This window comes from Macaca mulatta, chromosome 4 (assembly GCF_049350105.2).
Source record: "Macaca mulatta isolate MMU2019108-1 chromosome 4, T2T-MMU8v2.0, whole genome shotgun sequence".
In the NCBI taxonomy this organism is placed as follows: domain Eukaryota; kingdom Metazoa; phylum Chordata; class Mammalia; order Primates; family Cercopithecidae; genus Macaca; species Macaca mulatta.
Window position 1 is genome coordinate 127,190,813 of NC_133409.1, and position 25,322 is coordinate 127,216,134.

A 25,322-nucleotide genomic window follows, 5' to 3' on the forward strand; every position below is an offset into this window, starting at 1 on the left:
GGAGGTGGTTAGATCAAGAGGTCAGAGCCCTTGTACAAAAAAGCTCCAGAGAGTTGCATGTCCCTCCCACCATGTGAGGACACAGTGAGAAAGCGCCATCTGTGAACCAGGAAACAAGCCCTCAGCATATATCACATCTGCCAGCACCTCGAGTTCGGACTTCTCAGCCTCCAGAACTGTAAGCAATAAATGTCTGTTGTTTGCAAGCCACCCAGTTTATGGCATTTTGTTAGCAGCCCGAATAAACTAAGATAATCAAGACTTTTAAATGGTAAGAGGTTATGTTTTATTCTGTGTATTCAGCAATGCGATTGGCAGAACATGAATATTCAATATATTTTTGAAATGAAGTGAATTAAATTATATAAATCATAAATAGTACTCCCCAGCCTAATTTTTGACCAGGTTAAAGAATATTTAAACAAGAAAAAGGAACCAGCAATACAGAGAATGAGGTATTGAAACACATTTAGGCTTTGAAGTAAGACAGACACTGTCTGAATCTGATTTGGATCCCAATCACTGCTTAATAGCTAAGGGACCAGAATTAAGTTATTTAAGGTCAGAATTTAATAGTCCTCAGTTATAAACTGAAATTAACTATTCAGAATAATAATATCAGCCTCCCAAAAGTATCTCAAGAATGAAATACTTTCATCTATTTAACATGAAAATACACTGGCTGTTTATAGACAGTGCTCTGCACACACGGAGTACCTCGTAATATTAGAATTATATTTCAGAAAAGTCAACCAAAGTAGGATCATTCAAACAGAATTCATCACCTTCATATTGATCCCTATATATTCATACAACAAGTATTTCTTTATCTCCTGCTCTGTGCCAAGCACTACGCTGGACAGTGATGATATTGTGGTGAGAAAAACTAGAATTGATTTCTAACCTCATGGGATTAATAATCTGTCAAAGAAAATAGGGGCAGACATTTCAAAAACAATAGCAAGTGTTACTAAGTGTTAGAAGCAAGAAATGTACAGTATTATGGCAACATATATCAAAAGAATCTAATACAGCAGGAAAGGAATGCCCGGAGAAGTCATCTTTATTCTAAGATGTGAAAATCAGTAAATGTGGACTGGGCAAAAGGATGGGTTCAGGGGAGAGAAGTGAGGATTAGAGTAAGCACGGGAATGAAAGAATGAGATGAGTTTAGGAGACATTTGTAAAAAGGAACCACTAACTTCATGGTACACTGTAATGACACAGAAAGAAGACCCGCATGACTGAGTGGAGAGCATGGGCCTAAGGGGTGGCAAACAGAAAAGCTGGAGAGGCAGAGGCTACCCTTAAAAAGTCTTATAAACACGTTCAGGATTTTGGATATGACTTTTTAGGGCACTAGAAGTCCATTGAAATACTTCAAATATGGGGAGCATACAATCATATTGCCTCATGTTATTGTTTGAAGTTTTGAAAATGTATTTTATTTTGAGATAATAGTCATAATTATTTTACAAAAAGACCTTTGCTTAGGAAGTGATAAGGGAGACAAAAACTGAATGTGAAGAAATGAATATGACTCTAGTGATTTAGGTAGAGTGAGTCTTTTTCTTTTTTTAATTTCATCCTTTCTCTCTTTGGGGAACCATCTCATCCCTATTTCTAATCTAAGTGGTGTGCTGAAGCTAACTCCACTCTTCCTATCCAGGGGTTGGATGCCCAGAGGAGCCACTTTTCTCATCATTATATTGGTCCTGGATTTAATAATATACCCAAAGAGAAAAAAACAGTTCTCTTTGAGGAGCTAATACAAATGCTGAGAGAAGAAAATCTTCCCTTATTGGGGAAAACTGATGCTAAAGATCATGTCAATCTGAGTTTCTGAGGATGCAAACTAACCAAGCTAAACTCAGCAGAAAGGAGAGCAGAGTGGTCATTTGGATTTCCGTCACTGGAAACTACAAAATGCTGAGTACTAAACTAGGTGAGAGATGATGGTGGTTTTGACCAGTGTGTTGGTTGGTAGAAAGAATGCAGAAAAGAAAAACAGAGAGCAATACACTATATGAAACTTATATAGTTAAAAAGAAATGTAAGTAGGTAAGGTTTACAATTTAAATAGCGCTACTCAAATTTAAAATGTTGAATTCATATAAGAGTGCTTCTCACATGCAAGATACGCAACATATATTTGTTGAATTTCATCTGATGAAGAATGAGAAACCAGCTGGAGAATATTTGCATTGATTTACTTTGTCACCAAAATTCTGGCAAAACATGGTATAAAAATGTCTAGCCCTTGCTTTCCAAAGCACAGATGACATTCACAATTTTGTTTTCTCTTTCTCTGTCTTTCAGCACAGCTCTGAAGTAGTATGCTGCCCAGGTGGCAGAGTTAAGTGGCACTTCTGGTTTTGTTCTGTATATAGGCACTTCTGAGGCAGACTCCTTCATGACTCTGATCTTTGTTGGGTTTGGCAATCACTCTCTTGATTCTGAAATTATGAACTCAGTGAGTTCATACAAGTAACAAGTTACTTTTTTAAGTGGTGCCAGCATTCAAATTGCGATGCTTTTTCAAGGAATCATGCTTAACACAGAATGATTTTAAAACAGATTCAATAACCAAGACGTAGATTAAGGCAATTTCATCAACAACAACTTTGTGCTTGCTATAACACAATTTTGCTACATTGATTATATGGAAAATAAACAAAATTGTATCAAAACGTGTCAATCAAAGCTACCTAAATTTTCTTTTGTTTTAGAGCTTGATCTTTCCAAGAAGGACAACTCACTAGCAGTATGTGGTTTACTGGATTGACTCCCACAGCCCCAGTTGTCACTTACCTAAACCCTGATACGACTTCTCTAAAAAGTAAGTGATTAGTTATAACTATGGCCTTTGCTTCACTATTGAGCCCATTCACAGTTTATCTACTTACTTGGGAAAAATCTTTCCATCCTGCAGTTTCTGTGACCCTAAGTTTCTCTAATTCTCCTGCATTACTGACATTTGATTTTTCAATTTCTTTTCATTTTCTGAATCTGTACTACAAGATTCTATCTGAAGCTATAGATCCCTCATTTTCTACATCCAGTTTTCCCTGACTTTATTTCTGGCCCCTATGTCTTATTATAAAAAAAATGCCTTCCCAAACAGAAATTCATCTTTCCATCATGCTAAACTCAACATTCCCAAACTGAAATAATTAATGTTCTTCCTAAATGTGCCTTTGGATGTTTTTCTCTAAATAAAGTGAGGCACAACAGAAACATCTTTTATTTGGAGTATTAAAATGAGAAAGGAACATAGTTGAATATTTTATTTTAATAAATGTGGTTAAATGAACTTTCTCATACAAAGCTATAAATTATGTTCAGAAAGGTATCCTATTCTTCATATTATACTGTATTTTAGAAAAAGAGAAAAAGGTGCAACTGTTATTTTCCTGTCACATTGTTTTGTTGACTAATAATTTGCATTTTTATCTTTGTTTTTGTATGACAAAAATATTAATGTACCTACTATTTTCCAGAAGTTGGTTTCTAGTAGCCTATACAATTCATTTTCTTCAGCATTTAAATGAGAGGTGCTCATTCAACTGGATTCCTTTACTATGTGCTGCTTTATATTGGCTGAGGAAAGCTAATATTAATTGGTACTGTCTATATGACACTGCACTAGTCATTTAAAATGAACTACCTCTTTTAATCTTCATGGTGGCATCAGAAGGTAACAATGCTAGATGGTGCAGCCAGTATTCGAACTCAGGTCACTTTAACCCCAAGTTCACACTATTTCCACTACTTCAGGATGGCATCATAATAAATAAGACATGTTCCAGACAACGTCCTACATAGTATCTGTGTGTTCACTTTTAAGGGGTGGTTGGATTTACAAAATGCTGGAGATATGTGTTGTGAATCTATTCTTATCTTTGATTTCTAATTTTTACATTAAAATATGTGAGACCAGAATTAAATACTTCAACCTGAGCTAAAGACATGTACTCATGAAAACATGAAGAGATGCTTAAAGTTCCCAAATTAACAAGCTTAAAAAAAAATTGCAAAGAATTTATTATGGACAACCCACTCCCAGAGGCAAAAACCACGTGCCTCCTTTGATTTAGCCTTTTCAACAGTTGGTCCTATCACTTTAAATATATGCATATGTGTACGTTTCTATGTCTTGAGGCATCAATTTTAGACAATATCATTGTTTAAATGTCATATAACTATAACTAAATATATATGCATCGAGTAATCACTTTTAAATAATAAAATTGACTCTACTGCAAAACTGAGGAATTTCTCACACTCCACTCCTAATCTACCATTATATACGTATGTATGTGTATGTGTGTATATATGTACACACACACACACACACATATACATTTTAAGTCCTTATTTTGGTTATTTTTACAACTTAAATTACACCTTTTTTTTTTTTGGAAACGGAGTCTCGCTCTGTCGCCCAGGGTGGAGTGCAGTGGCACGATCTCGATTCACTGCAACCTCTGCCTCCCGGGTTCAAGCAATTCTCCTGCCTCAGCCTCCCAAGTAGCTGGGACTACAGGCACATGCCACCACGCCCAGCTTATTTTTTGCATTTTAGTAGAGATGGAGTTTCACCGTGTTGCCTAGGCTCATCTTGAACTCCTGAATTCAGGCAAATCCGCTTGTCTCGGCCTCCCAAAGTGCTAGGATTACAGGCGTGAGTCACCGCGCCCAGCTTAAATTATACTCTTATAGCTCTATTTTTGTTCCATTACCTTCAATCAGTAATTTGTGGGCTCTTCTATGAAATATGAGAATGTTCTTCCTCTACACTTCCCTCTTCCTTTTTCTCTTCTCCCATTGTACCTCCTTTACACATCTACTTCATATCACCAAGATTTCAAAAATTTGCAAACTATTGTATATCCAAACATATATCACCCATTGTTAATTCATCAATTATCTCTAATTGTGGTAAACGAATACAAGATTATTTACATTTTGTTCACTCTAAACTCAGACTTGATTGAAATCTGATAGTAACTATGAATATATTCTATTGAAATACAATAATTAAAACAAAATTGGAAAGGAGTTCAAACACTAGTAAAACCTCTTTCCAATTTGCTATGCTTCTTCCTGTTATTGTTTAGTGCAGCATGGTATAGGTATACATTGTTAGTGTTAGCATAAAGGATGTTCTGCAGCCTTTGTTCTTGTTGTTTGCCTAACATTCTGCACTATAAAACTTCTATTTGAAGACATCCCTATTAGAGACAATTAAGCTTTTCTTAGGAAGAAAAATATGAATAAAAGAGGAGAATAGATGCCTCTCCTACTCATTCTTTAAAATCAAGGTAATTTATGATTTGGGATATATGACATAGGGTCGTCAAAGTGGCTGACTATAGCCTTTTTAAAGTAACAAAGAAGGCACTTGGAAGAAAATAGTGCTTAGACCAGGATGTATCCCCATACCCAGGGCATGGGGATATTTAGTTTAGCAATAAGTAGTACTGAGATTCTGACAGTTAAATGGCCCATGATTCATATAATATTCTTTTGAGAGATCCCAAGAGTCAGGGCTACAGGGAACTTAGTTTTCCTAGCCAGAAAGAGCATGATTAATAAATGCTCAAGAGATGAAAAGGTTTCAGTATACAACAGGTAATGCAATTTTGTCATGTCTCAAAAAAAATCAGAGTGGATTCCCAACCTGTGATACTACTACAAATAAGAAGCACAAGGCCTTAAAGGGTAGCTCTATTAATATCTTCTTTGATGTAGCTGAAGCAATGTTTATCTCCCATTTCCATTTTTATACATGCACATACAAAAAAACTCTTCACTGGAAAGTAGGGCTTTAACCTTGCTAAGATAATTTCTCAAAATCAAGGAGAGCAATTAACTTTACTTTCTGCATGTATCTGCCAATCTATGTGAATCAGAAAAACTACCTTATCAATGTAAAATAAGTCAAATGATTTAAGATATGGTATATCTAGCTTGGCTTTTCTCACCTGTTATATACACTATAGCATGTGGTACAAACATAATCTCACATTTATCCTGGCATAGAATAGTTGGACATTTCAAAAATCAAGGGAAATAACCCAAATAAGCAAAGAAACAAAAACAACAATGACTCTATCTATCTATCCATCTATCTATCTATCTATCTATCTATCTATCTATCTATCTATCTATTTATCTTATATATAGAGAGAAAGAGAATGGACCACCACAGACCACAAAAACAAAAATCTTCAAGCTATATTAATAAAATAAGAAAGGACACAAAAATTGTGCTTATCTCTACAAATATCAATAGGGGTTGGATTTATTTCATTGAACGCAAACAGTTGTTGTTGAGAAACCACAACCAGTAAGCTTTTAATTCAAAATGAAAGGACAGATTATGAACAAGCCACAGGAAACTAAACAAGTTATTTGACTGCAGAATCCATGGCAGGTAGAAATGAAGGAGGACAGAAAGAGAGGTACGTTTTGGTGTTACCATTCCTTTTAATAGTGGCATTGCTCATTGTGCTTTTCAATCTGAACACTTAAAAATCAGAGAAACTGGATATCTGTGAATTGGGTGGAGAACCAAACAGAAGAGAAAATTAGCTCTGCAGCTGATGATCAATGTGAGCTAAAAAGAAATGAATAAAATACAAACCAAAAACCTGTTACTTGTAAGACGCAAGTGTCACTACAGACTTACCATCTGGGTGATTCATCTGCTGATGTACAAAATAAAATGTGATGACTGGGCATGGTATCTCACACCTATCATCTCAGTGCTTTGAGAGGCCAAGACAGAAGGATTGCTGTAGCCAGGAGTTTGAGATAAGCATGGACAACATAGCAAAGCCCTTTCTCTACCAAAAAAAAAAAAAAAAAATTGTTAAAAAAAAATTAGCCAGGCACGATGGTACACGCCTGTAGTCCAGGCTACTCAGTAGGCTCAGGCTGGAGAATTTCTTGAACCCAGGAATATGAAGCTGCATTGAGCTATATGATTGCACAACTGCACACTAATCTGGGCAAAAGAGTGAGACACTGTCTCTATAAAATAAATACATAAATAAACAAATAAAACAAAAAAATGTGGAAATATGAGGGAAAAAGTGAACACCAAGGCAGAGAACATCGTAAAGTTAATAAGAAAGTGTTTTAAGACTGAATGACCAAATGGACAGTCAGCCCAAGTCATGCCCCTGACCATCATTATACAAGTCTGAAAAAGAGGTGGTCCAAAAAAAATCTCTTTCTCATTAATTATAAATACAAAATATCTGAAAGGAAATAACATAGATACTACTTCCCCACCAACCCCCCACAAAGTGAACATAATAGCAAAAGAGGCAAGCAAATGTCTTCTAGTAAAAGACTTACTGAAGTAACCATACATTTAAATACATTGAGAACAAACTAAAAAGATGAAAAAAGACATAAGTAAACAGCTGTAGAATTTGAAGACACAATAAAAAGAAAACGTTAAAGAGGTAAGAATATATAACAGGGACACTAGGATCAAAAAGTGAATATTTGTCTCATCTTAAGCAACCAGAAAACTAGACAAAATTTATAAAATAAGAGTTTCCATTTACTGGATGCAACCTATGTAATAACGTGATCTCTAAGAGAAAGAAAGTAAAGAAAGACCTATAATCACTCCAACTTTCTGCCCAAGCAAATTCCTTACTACAGAGCATGTTGGGTTCACTGAGTTGAGTAGGCAGATATCAGATTTCAGGGAAGCTGAGGCAGCTGGAAGCTGCAGAGTTAAGTTTTAGACTGGAGGGTGTTTGATTTAAAAACAAAACGAAAGAGCCCCAGGGATTCGCATGGAGTTCCATGGGCTCCTTGATGTCCCATAAGATAGACATATGTGGGTTCAACTCTATGAGGTCATGGAAAGGGGAACCAGTGAGACCAGTGAGTTTTAAGAGGAATAGTCCTTAGAGTATATACAGAACTAGAATTCACTTAAATTTCTACCAGCCAGATAGAAAGATTTTGTTGATCACTCAGGGCACACTTTATTAAAGCATCTAAACTATCCCTAAGGTAATGGCTACTCTAGATTCACTCTGAACAAAACTTAAAAGTAAAGTCAACAAATTATAAAGAGCAACTAATTTTACTGTCAACCATGTAAAAGACCAACACTCTTTAAAAGAGGACAAAAGCTGAGACTAAAACAGCATAAATTTTGCAATGTCCAGCAGCCAATTAAAACCAATGTGCATGTCAAGAACATGAAAATGTGACTGATACACATGAGAAAAGTTATTTAATAGAAACAGACTCAGAAATGACATAATAGAAACAGACTCAGAAATGACATAAATGACAAAATTAATGTAGACAGATGTCAGCACAGATATTATAATAACTGCGTTCAAGTATGCAAAGAAAAACATGGATATAATGAGGATTGCGGGACAAAATTATCCTGGATTCAGGGTGGGCCCTAAGCCCAGTGACTGGTGCCCTTATAAGAGAAATGAGAAGTAAGTTTGAGATACAGAGAAACAGGAGAGAAGGCCATGTGAAGATGCGTGCAGATATTGGAGTTATGTAGCTTCAAGTCAAGGAATACCAAGAACTGCTAATAGACATTGAAATAAGATGGAGGAGGAAGAAGGGAAGGAACGAAAAGAGGAGGAATAGGAGGTGAGGGCAGCAGAGGAAGAAAGAGATGGCAGGTGGAACTTCAATGATAGTAATATTCCCATCTTTCATAGTGGGGAGAGCAGAAGACAATGTTTATGTTAAGAAATAGAGAAAATGTGTTGTGTTTTAAGTTTATTAGAGAAGTTAACAGAATACATTAATAAAAGAGACACAAAACAAAATCAGGTAAAACACCCTTGTAGTGTAACAAAAGGAGTGAAACATAAAACATAAGAAATAAAATATTTTTATTAATTAATGAAACCTATATTATGCTCTATTTTTAAAAAGGAATGTATGTATAGTAAAGCAAAAATAAATAAATAAAGCCATCTATAAGTGAAAATATTTTGACTCCTTTACAGCAACATGCTCTAGTTTGGATGTCTGTCCTCCCAAACTTCATATTGAAATTTGGTCCTCAATATTGCAGGTGGGGCTTAATGAAAGGTGTTTGGGTCTTAGGGACAGATCCTTCATGAATGGCTTGGTGCCTCATCCTCACGGTAATGAGTGAGTTCTCACTCTATTAGTTCCTATAAAAAAAGCTGGTTGTTAAAAAGAGACTGGCACCTCTTCCCACTCCTAATCTTGCTTCCCTCTCTTGCCGGGTGATCTTTGTATACCCTAGCTCTTGTTCACCTGCTGCCACGAGTGGAAGCAGCCTGAGGTTTTCATCAGATGCCCAGTCTTCCAGACAGCAGAACTGAGAGGCAAATAAACACTTTTTCTTTATAAATTATCCCATCTCAAGTATTTTTATAGGAATGCAAAATGGACTAACACATAGTACCTGCAATGTCCTCAGAGAAATAAAGGGAATTCTAATAACTATATAATCAGACAAGTTGTTATCCCAGGATGTAAAATTCTAGTTTTGTGTCTTTGAGCAATTTACCTAACCTTGCTTGATCTCAGTGCTCTCATCTGAACATCTGAAATAACATTATCCATTTCATATGAAATTAAACTATATATTTGTAATATCCTCAAAATAATGCCTTGCACGTCTTAAGCATTGACGAAATGTTAATCAGTTTGAAACCTAAGTCAGACTGTTTCAAATGTGTATAAACTAAAGGAGTCTGAAACCTAAAATCTATCCTCTTTGAAAGAGCGATTTCTTTCTTTCTTTCTCTCTTTTTTTTTTAGACAGAGTCTTGCTCTGTCACCAGGCTGGAGTGCAGTGGTGCGATCTCGGCTCACTGCAACCTCTGCCTCCCGGGTTCCAGCAATTCTCCTGCCTCAGCCTCCCAAGTAGCTGGGTTACTACACCGGCAAACTTTTGTATTTTTAGTAGAGACGGGGTTTCACCATGTTGGCTAGGCTGATCTCGAACTCCTGGCCTCAAGTGATCCACCCACCTCGGCCTTCCAAACTGCTGGGGTTACAGGTGTGAGTCACCGTGCCCAGCCTGAAAGAGCTATTTCTCGATGAACTCTAACCACACAAAATATACATAGAAGGATGGCCAACTTGAGGTAAAGGGACTAGCTATAAGTAAACAATTCTGTAAAATGTGACTACAAGAAATAATATAAATGTTATAAATGATAATGCAGAAATAATCAGACTCTTGATGTCAGAAGCAGAGAGGTACATTCTGTAAATATGGATGATTTTTCAATTAGAGCAGAGACCCAAAGGTATCTTTACAGCTGCTAAATCAGATATTTATGGTAAATATACTTAAGATTTTAAAGTTAATCACCAAAAGTGCTAAAAGAGCCACAATTCTTTGAAATTACCCGAAGGAAAACACTCAATCATTTATTTTAAAGACAAGAAAATACAGGTTGCAGAGTTAAACGTTAAAAAAAAAAAAAAAAAAAAAAAAAGAGCAACAGGAACTTTAAAAGAAGAAATCCTAGTATAAAATTAATGAAAGTGCTAAATCAAAGATACCTGTAAAACCACTAGTGATAAATGGTTAAAATTTTAATCCTTAATTGATTAAAAATGCAAAAGTAAAGATGCTATATATGAGAAAAACTTTTAAAATAAAGTGAATGCAAATATATAAAGCATAAAATAGTGGCAAAGAAATATTAAGGAATTAATTTTTTTAAGGTAGGGTCATGATACAATTATCAGGAAAAAAACGAACTTGTGGCAGAGAGCAATAAAAGAAAAAAAAACTTTAGTGATAAAATTTACACACCACATTAAACAACTAAATGACATGAATATTTATGCATTGAATAAACACAGCATCAAAATTCATGAAGTACATGAAACAAAGTAAATAAAACCTACAAATGGATATATACAAATTAATATGATTAACAAACTTGTTCTCACAGATGCTTACACTCAAGCTCTCAAAGTAAAATATTGACCCAATATTAAAAGCCTCTAACTATTCTCCAAAGTTGAAATCATTCAAATCACAGAATGTCATCACAACATAATAAAATTCGAATTTAATAACTAAAGTAGAAGGAAAACAAGTATACGCTATGATATCATATTCTCTGGATTGAAATCCATGTGATTAGGGATCATAATGATGGATAATAAAGTGTTGAAACCACAGATTTCTCATATTAAAAACGAGAATCATTATAGCATATACAACATATGGTAGTTTAGAGGTTTATTAGTCAGGGTTCTAAAATCTCTATTAGTCTGTTTCGGACCATCACAACAAAATACCACAAGCTTGGTGGTTTAAAATAAAAAAAAAAGAAATTTATTTTCTTATAGGTTTGAAGGCTGAAAGTTCAGTATCAAGGTACCAGCATGAATGGTTTCTGGTGAGATCTCACTTTCTGGCTAGCAGACAGGCACATTCCTTCTGTATCCTCATACTGTCTTTCCTCTGTGTACAAGAATCCGTGGTACCTCTTCCTCTTCTTATATGGACACCAGTCAAACTGGATCTGGGTCCCACCATTCTGACCCCGTTAAATATCTCCTTAAGGCCCTATCTCCAAATACAGTCACACTGGGGGTTAGAGATTCTAGATATGAATTGGGGGAGACTCAATGAAATCTACAACAAGTGCCTGACATGAAACCATTTTATTTTTTTTATTTTTTTTATTTTTTTTTTGAGACGGAGTCTCACTCTGTCGCCCGGGCTGGAGTACAGTGGCCGGATCTCAGCTCACTGCAAGCTCCGCCTCCCGGGTTTACGTCATTCTCCTGCCTCAGCCTCCGGAGTAGCTGGGACTACAGGCGCTCGCCACCTCGCCCGGCTAGTTTTTTGTATTTTTTTAGTAGAGACGGGGTTTCACTGTGTTAGCCAGGATGGTCTCGATTTCCTGGCCTCGTGATCCGCCCGTCTCGGCCTCCCAAAGTGCTGGGATTACAGGCTTGAGCCACCGCGCCCGGCCCATGAAACCATTTTAGTTCTTAACATGGTGACTGAAAATTAGTAAGCATTCAATACCTACCTATCATTAACCACTCATCCTAATGTCTGTTAATTAAATACTGGAAATTTAGAATTTTAGATACTTAAATGCCATCTAGTTTGTTTTTGTCTTTCTTAGTTATTGCTCCTCTATGATGCAAATTAAACATAAACTTCTCTGGGAAGCTTTCCTAATACCTCCTTTCCTTTGATCAAGATTTTTTTTTTTAACTTTTATTTTAGATTCAGGAGTACATCTGCAGATTTGTTACATAGGTAAATTGTATGGTATATAGATTATTTCATCACCTGGGTAATAAGCATGGTCTCTAATAGGTAGTTTTGCAGTCCTCACCCTCCTCCAACCCACCACTCTCAAGTAGGCCCTAGTGTCTGTTGTTCCCTTTTTGCATCTATGTGAATGCAAAGTTTATCTCTCACTTATAAGTAAGAACAGGTGGTATTCGGTTTTCTGTTCCTAATTTACTAAGCATAACGCCCTCTAGCTCCATCCATCTTCCTGCAAAGGGCATGATCTCATTCTTCTTATGGCCTCATAATATTCCATGGTGTATATGTACCACATTTTCTTTATCCAGTCTTCTGTTGATGAGCATTTAGGTTGATTCCATGTCTTTGCTATTGCAAATAGTGCTGCAGTGAACAAACATATGCTTACGTGTGTCTTTATGGTAGAATAATTTATTCCTTTGGGTATATACCCAATAATGTGATTGCTGTATTGAATAGTAATTCTACTTTAAGTTTCTTAAGAAATTTTCAAACTGCTTTCTACAATAGCTGAATTAATTTACACCCTTACCATCAGTGCAGCATCAGCATATGTGCTCCTTTTTCCCCACAACCTCACTAGCATCTGTTATTTTTTGACTTTTTAATAATAGTCATTTTGATTGGGGTGACTGTATCTCATTGTGGTTTTATATACATTTCTCTAATGATCAATAATGTTGAGCATTTTTCATATGCTGTTCACTGCAGGTATGTCTTCTTTTGAAAAGTGTCTGTTCATGTCCTTTGCCCACTTTTTAATGAGGTTGTTTGTTGTTTGTTTATTAATTTGTTTCAGTTCTGTAGCTTCTGAATTTCAGACCTTTTTCAGATGCAGAGTTTAAAAACATTTTCTCCCCATTCTGGAAATTGTCTGTTTACTCTGTTAATAGTTTCTTTTCCTGTAGAGAAGTTTTTCAGATTAATTATATCCTATTTGTCAATTTTTGCTTTCGTTACCATCACTTTTGGCATTTTCATCATAAAATCCATGTCAGGGCCTATGTCCAGAATGGTATTTGCTATGTATTCCTCAACGGGTTTTATAGGTTTAGGTTTTACATTAAGTCTTTAATCCATCTTGAGTTGATGTCTTTATATGGTGAAAGGAAGGTGTCCAGTTTCAATCTTCTGCATATGGCTAGCCAGCTATCCCAGCACCATTTATTGAATAGGAAGCCCTTTCTCCATTTCTTGTTTTTTTGTTTTGTTTTGTTTTGTTTTTTGTCAATTTTGTTGAATATCAGATGGCTGTAGGTGTGTGGCTTTATTTCTGGTCTCTCCATTCTGTTCCATGGTTCTATGTGTCTTTTGTAGTATAAGTACCATGCTGTTTTTGTTTCTATAGGTTTGTTGTATGGTTTGAAGTTAGGTAACATGATGCCTCAAGCTTTGTTCTTTTTGCTTATGATTGCTTCGGCTATTCAGGCTCTTTTTTGGTTCCGTATCAATTTTCAAATAGATTTTTCTAACTCTGTAAAAAAAAATTATTGGTAGTTTAATAGGAATAGTAATGAATCTATAAATTGCTTTGTATAGCATGGCCATTTTAACAATATTCCTTCTTGTCCAAGAGCATGGAATTATTTTCCATTTGTTTGTGACATCTTGATTTCTTTCATCAGTGTTTTGTAATTCTCATTTTAGAGATCTTTCATCTTAATGGGTAGCTGTATTCCTAGGTATTTTATTCTTTTGGTGGCTATTTCAAATGGGTTTGCATTCTTGATTTGACACTCAGCTTTGACTTTGTTGGTATGTAGAAATGATACTTATTTTTGTACATTGATTTTGTATCCTGAAATTTTGCTCAATAAATGCCCATATAGCTCCCACTTATAAGTCAGAACATTTGGCATTTGGTTTTCAGTTCCTGCATTAGTTCACTTAGGATAATGGCCTGCAACTCTATCCACGTGGTTGCAAAGAACATGGTCTTGTTATTTTTTCTGGGTGCATAGTACTCCATGGTGCTTATGTATCACATTTCCTTTAACAGTCTATTGTTGATTGGCATTTAGGTTGATTCCATGTCTTTGAATAACAGTACTTTTAGCCATATATATGTAAATTCATACATCTTTCAGAGGAAAATAGATAGCAAAGAGCAAATATTGGATATACTGACCACGTAATCAAAGAAACTACTAGACTGGAGGAGCCTTTTTCTCTCTGAAGTTTAAGGGTATGATAAAGCAATCTAAAGTGCAAGAGAAAATACCTTTTAAAATCCAATTTTGTTTTGACTATAAAATATATCTGTAACTCAGTACCATATATACTGTATATGTTAAAACCAAAACAACAAAAAAGGAGGGGACAGAGAAAACATTCACGCATTACGAAATTGTAAATTGTTCTAATTCCTTAAAAACAAAATAATTTCTTAGTAATATACTAATTGAGAAGCTTCTGGATTATATGTATGTTTGTTAATGTTTTCAGTCAGTTTGGTCTTGGTCTTTTCTACTCATTGCTTCATAAATATTAAGCATACAAAAGATTACCATTTGAAAGTACCTCATAAACAAAATTACTGATTTTATCTAGGAGTAAGAAAAATATATCTTTCTTATCAATCTTTGAAACAAACTAATACATGATGCCCTGAATCTTTAGAGTTGCCTGGTTTCTTTTATAACATTTATAAAAATTAAATTGAAATAACCTTCATGTTTTCTGATTGGGAAGATATATTATTCTACCTCAAGAGTAAGCCAGCCTGTAATCCCAGCACTTTGGGAGGCCAAGCTGGGAGGATCACAAGGTCAGGAGTTCAAGACCAGCCTGGCCAATATGGTGAAACCCCGTCTCTACTAAAAATACAAAAATTAGCCGGGTGTGGTGGCGGGAGCCTGTAATCCCAGCTACTTGGGAGGCTGAAAGAAGAGAATCGCTTGAACCCAGGAGGCGGAGGTTACAGTGAGCTGAGATCACACCACTGTATTCCAGCCTGGGCGACATAGGGAGATTCCAAATCAAAAAAAAAAAAAGAGTAAACCATTATTACTTGAATAGAAATCACAGGAAGTATATCCGAATAGGCACTATTTCTATCTATAAAGACCAATGGTTAGTATCTCTTTAATATCATCGCATTCTGAGTTCTTGCTACCTTAGACAATTTGTGATATATGAGAAGATATTCTCCACTGACATTAATCATTTTGTGTCCCACAGGAAAAAACAGGCTCCTCATTATAGAACACACATTGCTACAGGAATGGAATAAGCTTAAACATGTTCAGAAAAGTGAAACTGCCTATATAAGTAAAAGGTAAAAATAACAAATAAAAACTAAAAACCAATGTCTTCCTGGCAAAAAGAATCAGTAACTTGGTAACAGGAATATATGCAAAGTAAGACAAAGTATTACACAAAAGGGAAGCATTATAATTAAATTGCATTAGTTTTAGAAACTATATAATTTACTAAATTCACATGCTCTTCATATTTTAGGAAAAAGTATTAATTACAGAAGTGTTTTGCTTTAAATTTTAAAACTATTTTATCTCTGTGTCATTAAAATTTCATTTTTTTCTCATGTACCATTTAAATGCAATATAGAATCTGTCTCCAGGCATAAACATTTAAATAGGTGTCTAGCCACTACCTAATTTTTTTGTCTCAGAATATTTCAGTGCTATTTAAGCTCATCTTCTAATTTCCCTGTTGGGTTTGAAATAATGATACAAGATGATGTAAATTCTACAATGAGAAAAAAAGTCAGTGGGCCATAAGAGCCATCAAAAAGCAGCACACTAAAATTGTCACCACAAATATGTTTAGGTTCCATCGTGTTTTACTTTCTTTATTCTACTTTGGATTCCTGTGATTTTGTGTCTTTATCTGACTCGACTGTTATTGGCAGTCCTCAGAGATCCCACTGTTTATACCATGGACCTAGTCTTCACTCAACCTGACAAGTGTTATGAAACTGGGATTAGAGCAAACAACCCAGGTCCCAGGGTTCAAAAGCTCTAATTTGCTAAGTTTCTCTTAAATACTGATTTGCCTTTTGTCTTTTCTGGAAAAAGGTAGTAAATAACTACACACATAAAAACCCACACTCATGGGGCTGGGTGCAGTGACTCACGCCTGTAATCACAGCACTTAGGGAGACTTAGGTGAGAATATTGCTTGAGTCACTTTGGGAGACTGTGGTGGGAGGATCGCTTGAATGTAGAAGTTCAAGACCAGACTAGGCAAAACAGTGAGACCTTGTCTCTATAAAAAATAAAAACTTAGCCAGGCGTGGTTGTGTGTGCCCATACTTTCAGCTACTGGGGAAGCTGAGGTGAGAGGATCACTTGAGCATGGGAGGTTGAGGCTACAGTAAGCTGAGATCACGACACTGCACACCTGAGTGACAGAGTGAGACTCTGTCTCAAATAACAAAGAAACAAACTGACACTCATCTATTGCCTATTCAATCATTCATACGTTTAACATAATTGACTGAGTGCCAAATATACATGTGACACTGTAAAGTTAGTCAAGTACTTTGGGAAAACAGAGAAGCAATGTTATTGTCCTCACAGAACTTATAGTTTAGTAGGCATAGATTTAATACAACCCTCTTCACGTACAGTACTTATCTTAATTAATTACCTAAACTTGCCAACTTGCTCTGGAGACCTACCTTAAATCTTAAACTGAACTTTCACAGCTGACCCTTTCTGGGAATTTGCCCAGCTGTGTACTATGGCCATCTGCATGCTAAGGTAACAAGGGAATGTCAAGTATGACCATAATAGAACTATGGGAGAGTGACAAATCTCAGTATTTCTATAGCAGAAGGACAATATAGCTATAACCTATGAGCTAGAGACTGCTTGTCAAGTTCTATGATCTGCAAAAATGCCCCAGTAATTATGGGAACAGAAGAATAACTTTCTGTTCTTCTCAGCTGAGACTCTTTAAGACCTTCCACAGAGCCTTTTGCTAGTAGTCCAATTATTTTACAGGTACAGTTAACAAGACAATCCTTCCCTACATGACAGAGTTGGGTACATAGGAAAGTTAGCTCTGGGGTATTATTGAAACCAGAGTATTTTGATGGCAGATCTCATATAGTATTCAGGAAACCAAAGCTCAGCTTTCTTTGATTGTTTTCAACAATAGTTATATGGCTCAGAAAATGTGTAAAATAATCCTCAAAGCAGAACATTAAGGTATTTTAATGTAGAATTGAAATATTTTAAAAAATTTATTAGACCTCATATTTTTAGAACAGTTTTAGGTTCACAGCAAAATTGAGAGAAGAAAAAAAAATTTTTTTTCCATACGTTCCCTACTCCACACACTCACAGTCATCCCCATTACCCACATAGTCCATCAGAGGGGTATGTTTGTTAGCACTGATAAACCTATCTTGACACATCATTATTGCCCAGAGTCCATAGTTTACCTTAGGGTTCACTCTTGATATTGTACATTCTACGGACTTGGACAGAAGTATAATGACATGTATCCACCATTGCAGTATTATACAGAGTGTTTTCATTGCCCAGAACATCCTGTGACTCCTCCTATCCCTTCCTCCCCACAATTCTTGGCAACCACTGATATTTTTACAGTCACCTTAGTTTTGGCTTTTCCAGAATATTAATTAAATGGTTGGAAATATCCAGTACGTAGCCTTTTTAACTGGCTTCTTTTATTTAGAAATAAGCAGTTTAGTTTCACCCATGTATTTTCATGGCTTGATAGTTCATCGTTTTTTTAGTACTGAATAACATTCCATTGTCAGGTTGTGCCACAATTTATCCATTTCCCTATTGAAGCACATCTTGGTTGCTTTCAAGTTTTGGCAATTATTAATAAAGCTCTAAATGATATTGTGCAATTTTTTGCATGAACATAAGTGTTCAACTTTGGGTAAATACCAAGGAGCTCAGTTGCTGGATTGTATAATAAGAGTATGTTATGTTTTGTAAGAAATTGTGAAATTTTCTTTCAACATGGCTGTGCCATTTTGTGCTGCCACCAGCAATGAATCAGAGCTCCTGTCGAACCATGCCCTTACTACAATGTGGTACGATCAATGTCGTGTATTTTGATTATTCTAATAGGTACGTGGTATCTCATTATTATTTTAATTTGCATTTCTCTGATGATTTATTATGTGGAACATCTTTTCAAATGCTTATTTATGATCTGTATACCTTCTTTGGCAATGTATGTGTTCAAATCTCGCTCATTTTTAAATGTTGGTTAGTTTTCTCATTGTTATGTTTTTAAAAGTTTTTGTATATTTTTGATAATTATTTATTGGATACATCTTTCGAAAATATTTTCTCCTAATCTGTGGCCTATCATTTTATTCTTTTGCAGTATCTTTTGCAGAAAAAAAAAAAATCACTTTAATTTTAATGAAGTCCAGCCTACCAATCAGTTTTTCATGGATCATGATTTTTGTGTTGTATCTAAAAACATCATCTCCAAAAGCAAGGTTGCCTAAATTTTCTCCTATGTTATCTTCTCAGAGTTTTACAGTTTCATGTTTTACATTTAGATTTGCAATTCTTTTTTAGATAATTTTTGTGAAGGTTATAAAGTCTGCATCTAGATTTTTTTTTACATGCAGCTGTCCAGTTGTTCTGACATCATTTATTAAAAATACTTTCTCCATTGCATTGCCTTTCTTCTTTTATCAAAGATCAGTTGACTATATTTATGTAGGTCTATTTCCGGCTCTTTATTCTTTCCTGTTGATATACTTATCTATTCTTTTGCCGATACAGCACTGTTTACATTAGCATAGCTTTATGCTAAATCTTAAGGTAGGGTAGTATCAGCCCTTCAACTTTGTTCTTAATATTATGTCAGTTATTCTTTTGCCTATACATATAAACTTTAGAATCAGTTTGTGTGTATATATATGTATGTGTATATATATGTATGTATGTATATATATATGTATGTGTGTGTGTGTGTGTGTGTGTATATATATATATCTTGCCAAAATCCCATTACTGAGACACATTCAAAAGAAAACAAATTATCATACCAAAAAGATACATGCACTAGCTCATCGCGGCATGACTCACAACAGCAAAGACATGGAATAAACCTAGGTGCCCATCAAGTGTAGACTGAATAAAGGAAATGTGGCATGTAAACACCATGGAATACAACCATAAAAAAGAATAAAATCATGTCCTTTGCAGCAACATGGAGGCAGCTGGAGGCTATTGTCCTAAGTAAATTAGCACAGGAACAGAAAACCAAAGGCAGCATGTTCTCACTTATAAGTGAGAGCTAAAAGTTGGGTACTCACGGACATGAAGATGACAACAAGAGAAACTGAGTACTACTAGAGGAAGGGGGGGGCAGGAGTTGAAAAACTAACTGTTGTGTGCTATGCTCAGTACCTGGGTGATGGGATTATTCATACACCAAACATCAGCATCACACAAAATTCCCCTAAATCTAAAATATTGAAAAATATAGCATAAAAAATAACTTGCTGAGACTCTGATTTAGATTGCATTGAAGCTATAGATTAAGTTTGAAAGAACTGTCATCTTGACACTATTGAATCTTTCTCTCTATGAATATGGAATAATTCTCCATTTAGTTTGACTTCTTTCTACGTTTTGTCATTTTTCTCATTTGTTAGATTTATATCTATGTATTTCATTTTCAGTAGTGTTTTGTAAACAGTATTGTGTTTTTAATTTCAAATTCCATTTGTTCATTTCTGGTACATAGAAAAGCTATTGACTTTTATATATTAACCCTGTATCCTACAACCTTGCTATAATCATTTATTAGTTCCACGAGTTTTTGTCAATTATTTCAGATTTTCTGCATAGGCAATCATGTCGGCTGCAAAGAAAGACAGCTTTTTTTTCTTCCTTTTCAGTATGTATCCTCTTCTTTTTATTGTCTTGTCTTATTGCATTAGCTTGTACTTCCAGTATGATGTTGACAAGCAATGGTAAGAGGGTACATGCTTGCTTTGTTCTTGATCTTAGTGGCAAAACTTGTAGTTTCTTACCAAAAAGAATTATGTTAGTCACAGGTTTTTTGTATTCTTTATCAAGTTGAAGAAGCTTCCCTGTATTCCTATTTTACTGTGTGTGTGTGTGTGTGTGTTTTTTTTTTAATTTTATTTTAGGTTGAGGAGTATATGAGCAGGTTTGTTATACAGGTAAATTTGTGTCACAGCAGTTTGCTTTACAGATTATTTCATCACCAAGGTACTACGCCTATACCCAATAGTTATTTTTTCTAATCCTCTCCCTCCTCCCAACCTTCACCCTCAGGTATGCCCCAGTGTCTATTGTTCTCCTTTTTAGTGTAAATGTGTTCTCATCATTTAGCTCCCACTTATAAGTGAGAACACACAGTATTTGTTGTTCTGTTCCTGCATTAGTTTGCTATGGATAATGACCTCCAGCTCCATCCATGTTCCTGTAAATGCTATGATCTCATTCTTTTTTTTGGCTGCACAGTATTCCATCATGCATACATACCATTTTTTCTTTTCTTTTCTTTTTTTTTTTTTTTTATTATTCTTTAAGTTCTAGGGTACATGTGCACAACATGCAGGTTTGTCACATATGTATACACGTGCCATGTTGGTGGGCTGCACCCATTAACTCGTCATTTACATTAGGTATATCTCCTAATGCTATCCCTCTCCCACTACATCCCACAATAGGCCCCGGTGAGTGATGTTCCCCTTCCTGTGTCCAAGTGATCTCATTGTTCAACACCTATGAATGAGAACATGTGGTGTTTGGTTTTCTGTTCTTGCGATAGTTTGCTGAGAATGATGGTTTCCCGCTGCATCCATGTCCCTACAAAGGACACAAACTCATCCTTTTTTACAGCTGCATAGTATTTCATGGTGTATATGTGTCATATTTTCTTAATCCAGTCTGTCTCTGATGGACATTTGGGTTGATTCCAAGTCTTTGCTATTGTGAATAGTGCCACAATAAACATACGTGTGCATGTGTCTTTATAGCAGCATGATTTATAATCCTTTGGGTATATACCCAGTAATGGGATGGCTGGGTCAAATGGTATTTCTAGTTCTAGATCCTTGAGGAATCGCCATACTGTTTTCCACAATGGTTGAACTAGTTTACAGTCCCACCAACAGTGTGAAACTGTTCCTATTTCTCCACATCCTCTCCAGCACCTGTTGTTGCCTGACTTTTTAATGATTGCCATTCTAACTGGTGTGAGATGGTATCTCATTGTGGTTTTGATTTGCATTTCTCTGATGGCAAGTGATGATGATCATATTTTCAGGTGTCCGTTGGCTGCATAAATGTCTTCTTTTGAGAAACGTCTGTTCATATCCTTTGCCCACTTTTTGATGGGGTTGTTTGCTTTTTTCTTGTAAATTTGTTTGAGTTCTTTGTAGGTTCTGGATATTAGCCCTTTGTCAGATGAGTAGATTGCAAAAATTTTCTCCCATTCTGTAGGTTGCCTGTTCACTCTGATGGTAGTTTCTTTTGCTGTGCAGAAGCTCTTTCGTTTAATTAGATCCCATTTGTCAATTTTGGCTTTTGTTGCTGTTGCTTTTGGTGTTTTAGACATGAAGTCCTTGCCCATGCCTATGTCCTGAATGGTATTACCTAGGTTTTCTTCTAAGGTTTTTATGGTATTAGGTCTAACATTTAAGTCTCTAATCCATCTTGAATTAATTTTCGTAGAAGGAGTAAGGAAAGGGTCCAGTTTTAGCTTTCTACTTATGGCTAGCCAATTTTCCCAGCACCATTTATTAAATAGGGAATCCTTTCCCCATTTCTTGTTTTTGTCAGGTTTGTCAAAGATCAGATGGCTGTAGATGTGTGGTATTATTTCTCAGGGCTCTGTTCTGTTCCATTGGTCTATATCTCTGTTTTGGTACCAGTACCATGATGTTTTGGTTACTGTAGCCTTGTAGTATAGTTTGAAGTCAGGTAGCATGATGCCTCCAGCTTTGTTCTTTTGAGTTAGGATTGTCTTGGCAATGTAGGCTCTTTTTTGGTTCCACATGTAGTTTGAATATGATATGCCCGGGTGTAGGGGTTTGGGGGCACTTATTCTGTTTGGCGTTCTCTAAACTTCCTATATCTGTGTTTTGGTGTCTGACATTAATTTGGGGAAGTTTTCAGAAATTATTATTTAAAACATTGTTTCTTTCTCTCTTTTTTCTTATTATGTTATGCACATTACCTGTATATTACATCTTTTGTAGTTTCCCATGGTTATTGCATATTCTGGGCATTTTAAAGTATTTTTTTCTCTTTCCTTTTCAGCTTTGGAGGTTTCTATTGAGATCTCCTCATTCTCAGAGATCCTTTCTTCCTCTATGTCTACTTTAACAATTAATCCATTAAAGGCATTCTTCGTTTGTGTTATAGTGTTTTTGAGCTCTAACCTTTTTTTAGAATTTCCATCTCTCTGCTTACATTGCCCATTTGTTCTTGTGTTCTGTCTCCTATATCTATAAGAGCCTTCAGCATATTAATTATAGTTGTTTTAAAATCCCAATCTGATCATTCCAATATCTCTGCCATATCTGTCTCATTCTGAGAGGACTGCTGTCTCCTCCAACTGTATTTTTTGCCTTTTAGTATACCTGGTAATTTTTTTCTATGTAGCCAGACATGATGTGTTGGGTAAAAGATACTGCTGTAAATAGAACTTCAGTAATGTGCTGGTAAAGAGTGTAGGGAGGGAAAGCATTCTACAGTCCTATGATTAGGTTTCAGTCTTTTAGTAAGTGTGTGTCTCAGCACTGTAAACTTCACAAGTGCTTCTCAATCTGCTCCCTTTACCCCTTAATGACTAAAGTGGGCTTGAGTTTAGTATTTTTCTTTTTACAAGTGGAAGGCTAGAGCCAGCTGGAATTAAATATTTCCCTTTTCCCAGATAAGTTAGCTCTAGTTAAATACTTTCTCCTGAGGGCAAACCTTGCTTAGGAAACAATTATCTGACATATTTCAAGATGGTTCCTTTTCTCTTCCGACCGCAGGAATCATGGGGGGATTTTTCTCAACTACTCACTATGAGAACTCAGTAGTTTTCCAGGAGATAAAACTCACAAAATTGTATGGGTTCCCCTATGACTAGGTCTACCGGAAGCTTTTATCTACCATATTTGTTCGCACTAAATTTCCAGCAATTAGTCAATTACAGTTCCATTTTTCCTACCCCAGCACTTGTTCCCATGTAAGTTTCAGCTCATGAGTTGGTACTCCAATAAGCCATGACTCTCTGTCTTTGCCTATTTGTCTTTCCAATCCTGGGGCCACTGGTTTGCCCTGAGTCCTCACTTCTCTTACAGATCCAAGAAGAGTTGATTTTTCAGTTCGTTCATGTCTACATTTATTAGGCTGGAGTGGTGACATCCGAGCTCCTTACGTCTTGGACCAGAAACTGGGAGAATATAATTTCTTTCTTTCTTTTTTTTTTTAACAAATCTTTAAAGAGTAGGAAATGAAAGTATTAGCATAGTGAATTTACTAAACTATTTGTATTAAAACAAAAAAGGGGACATCTTTGAAATTTTTTTTTTTTTTTTTTTTTTTTTTTTTTTTTTGTGAGACAGAGTCTCACTCTGTCGCCAGGCTGGAGTGCAGCAGGCAATCTTGGCACACTGCAACCTCCGCCTCCAGGGTTCAAGTGACTGTCCTGCCTCAGCCTCCACAGTGTCTGGGACCAGAGGCCCGCACCACCACACCCAGCTAATTTTTCCTATTTTAGTAGAGACAGGGTTTCACCATGTTGGCCAGGATGGTCTCTATGTCCTGACCATGTGATCTGCCCGCCTTGGCCTCTCAAAGTGCTGGGATTACAGGCATGAGCCACCGCGCCAGCCCTTTGAAATAATATTTTAAAACAAGAGCAATACATTGTTAAACTCAAAATTAACATTACGAGGTAGTGAGAAAAGGATACAGGGGTTGAGGATTAAGGATGGAGTAGAGGGAAACTGTAGATGATAGAGCTCAGTTCCTGATAAATGCAAAATGTACCAAAGTACTATGATGAAATCTATTTTGTCAGAATCATTGTGATTCTGGGATATAAACTCCTCTGAATAACCACACTCAAATTTATCTCTTTTGCTCTCGTCTTCTTCCTAAGGCCCACCTCTAACATACAAATGCACTTCTCTAAGCTTCCCCTCCTCTTGCCAAAATACTTGATAACCACTCTCATAATTCCTTTTTTGCTTTCAGGCTGATGATAATGGCCTACAATCATGTTAATATTATTATCCCAATGTTTGGAAACAAGAAAGCATGGAGTGTTGAAGAATAACAGGTAACAATTTGAGAGCAGAAGGAATGAAGGTTCCTATGAAGATATGTGCATCCACGGCAAGTGCATTGTATTTGCTGGCACACACTTCAAAAATAAGCTTTGCTATGCCCTGATATGTTGTAGGCCACATTTCTTTTCAGTATTGACTTCAATTATTTTTATTAAAATGCCGATTAAATATTAAATTACATGTAACTTGCTTATCCTTATATGCCCTAAATAATATAAAACCAAATGATTGAGGAATTAATATAAAATGAAAATAACTATTGAATTACATTCTCTGTTAATGAAGTCACTATGTGGTAAAACGACCATGTAATATAAAAATCAAAAATAGAATGCCCAAATCTTAAGTTTTTTTCTGATTATCTTTTAAATATGGGTTACTATTATAATTTTGACAAATGAGAAAGCTAATCCTTTTAAATTTTGTGTAATGAAAGCTAGTAATAGTTCAAGAACTAATAAAAGAGCATCTTTTCCTAAAGAAAACACAATCAAATAAAACAATTTCTGCCACTGAATATACTAAAAGAAATTAAGATCACTATGAAACAATAGCTGATAGATTTTTTTCCTGAAGTAGAGACTTTTTTGTTATTATATATTTGTTTGTGTAAAAATGTTACTGTTTTTAAAGTAAGATTGAACTAATTTAAAAATATGATTGAGGCCAGGCGCGGTGGCTCAAGCCTGTAATCCCAGCACTTTAGGAGGCCGAGACGGACGGATCATGAGG

The 25,322-nt window shown here is 35.7% G+C and overlaps 1 long non-coding RNA gene across 2 annotated transcripts in view; it reads left to right on the top strand.

The window, feature by feature from the left end:
* The window catches only part of LOC144340667 (uncharacterized), a 43,932-nt gene extending 18,834 nt beyond the window's left edge, over nucleotides 1–25,098 (top strand). Inside the window, exons 2-4 of one of the 2 annotated variants that reach the window (XR_013416912.1) lie at nucleotides 2,730–2,839; nucleotides 15,482–15,578; nucleotides 24,496–25,098. This is a non-coding gene — a long non-coding RNA (uncharacterized LOC144340667). The remainder of the gene's footprint in view (nucleotides 1–2,729; nucleotides 2,840–15,481; nucleotides 15,579–24,495) is intronic. The other variant, XR_013416913.1, reaches the window with a different exon arrangement.
* The last annotated feature ends 224 nt before the right edge of the window (nucleotides 25,099–25,322 follow it).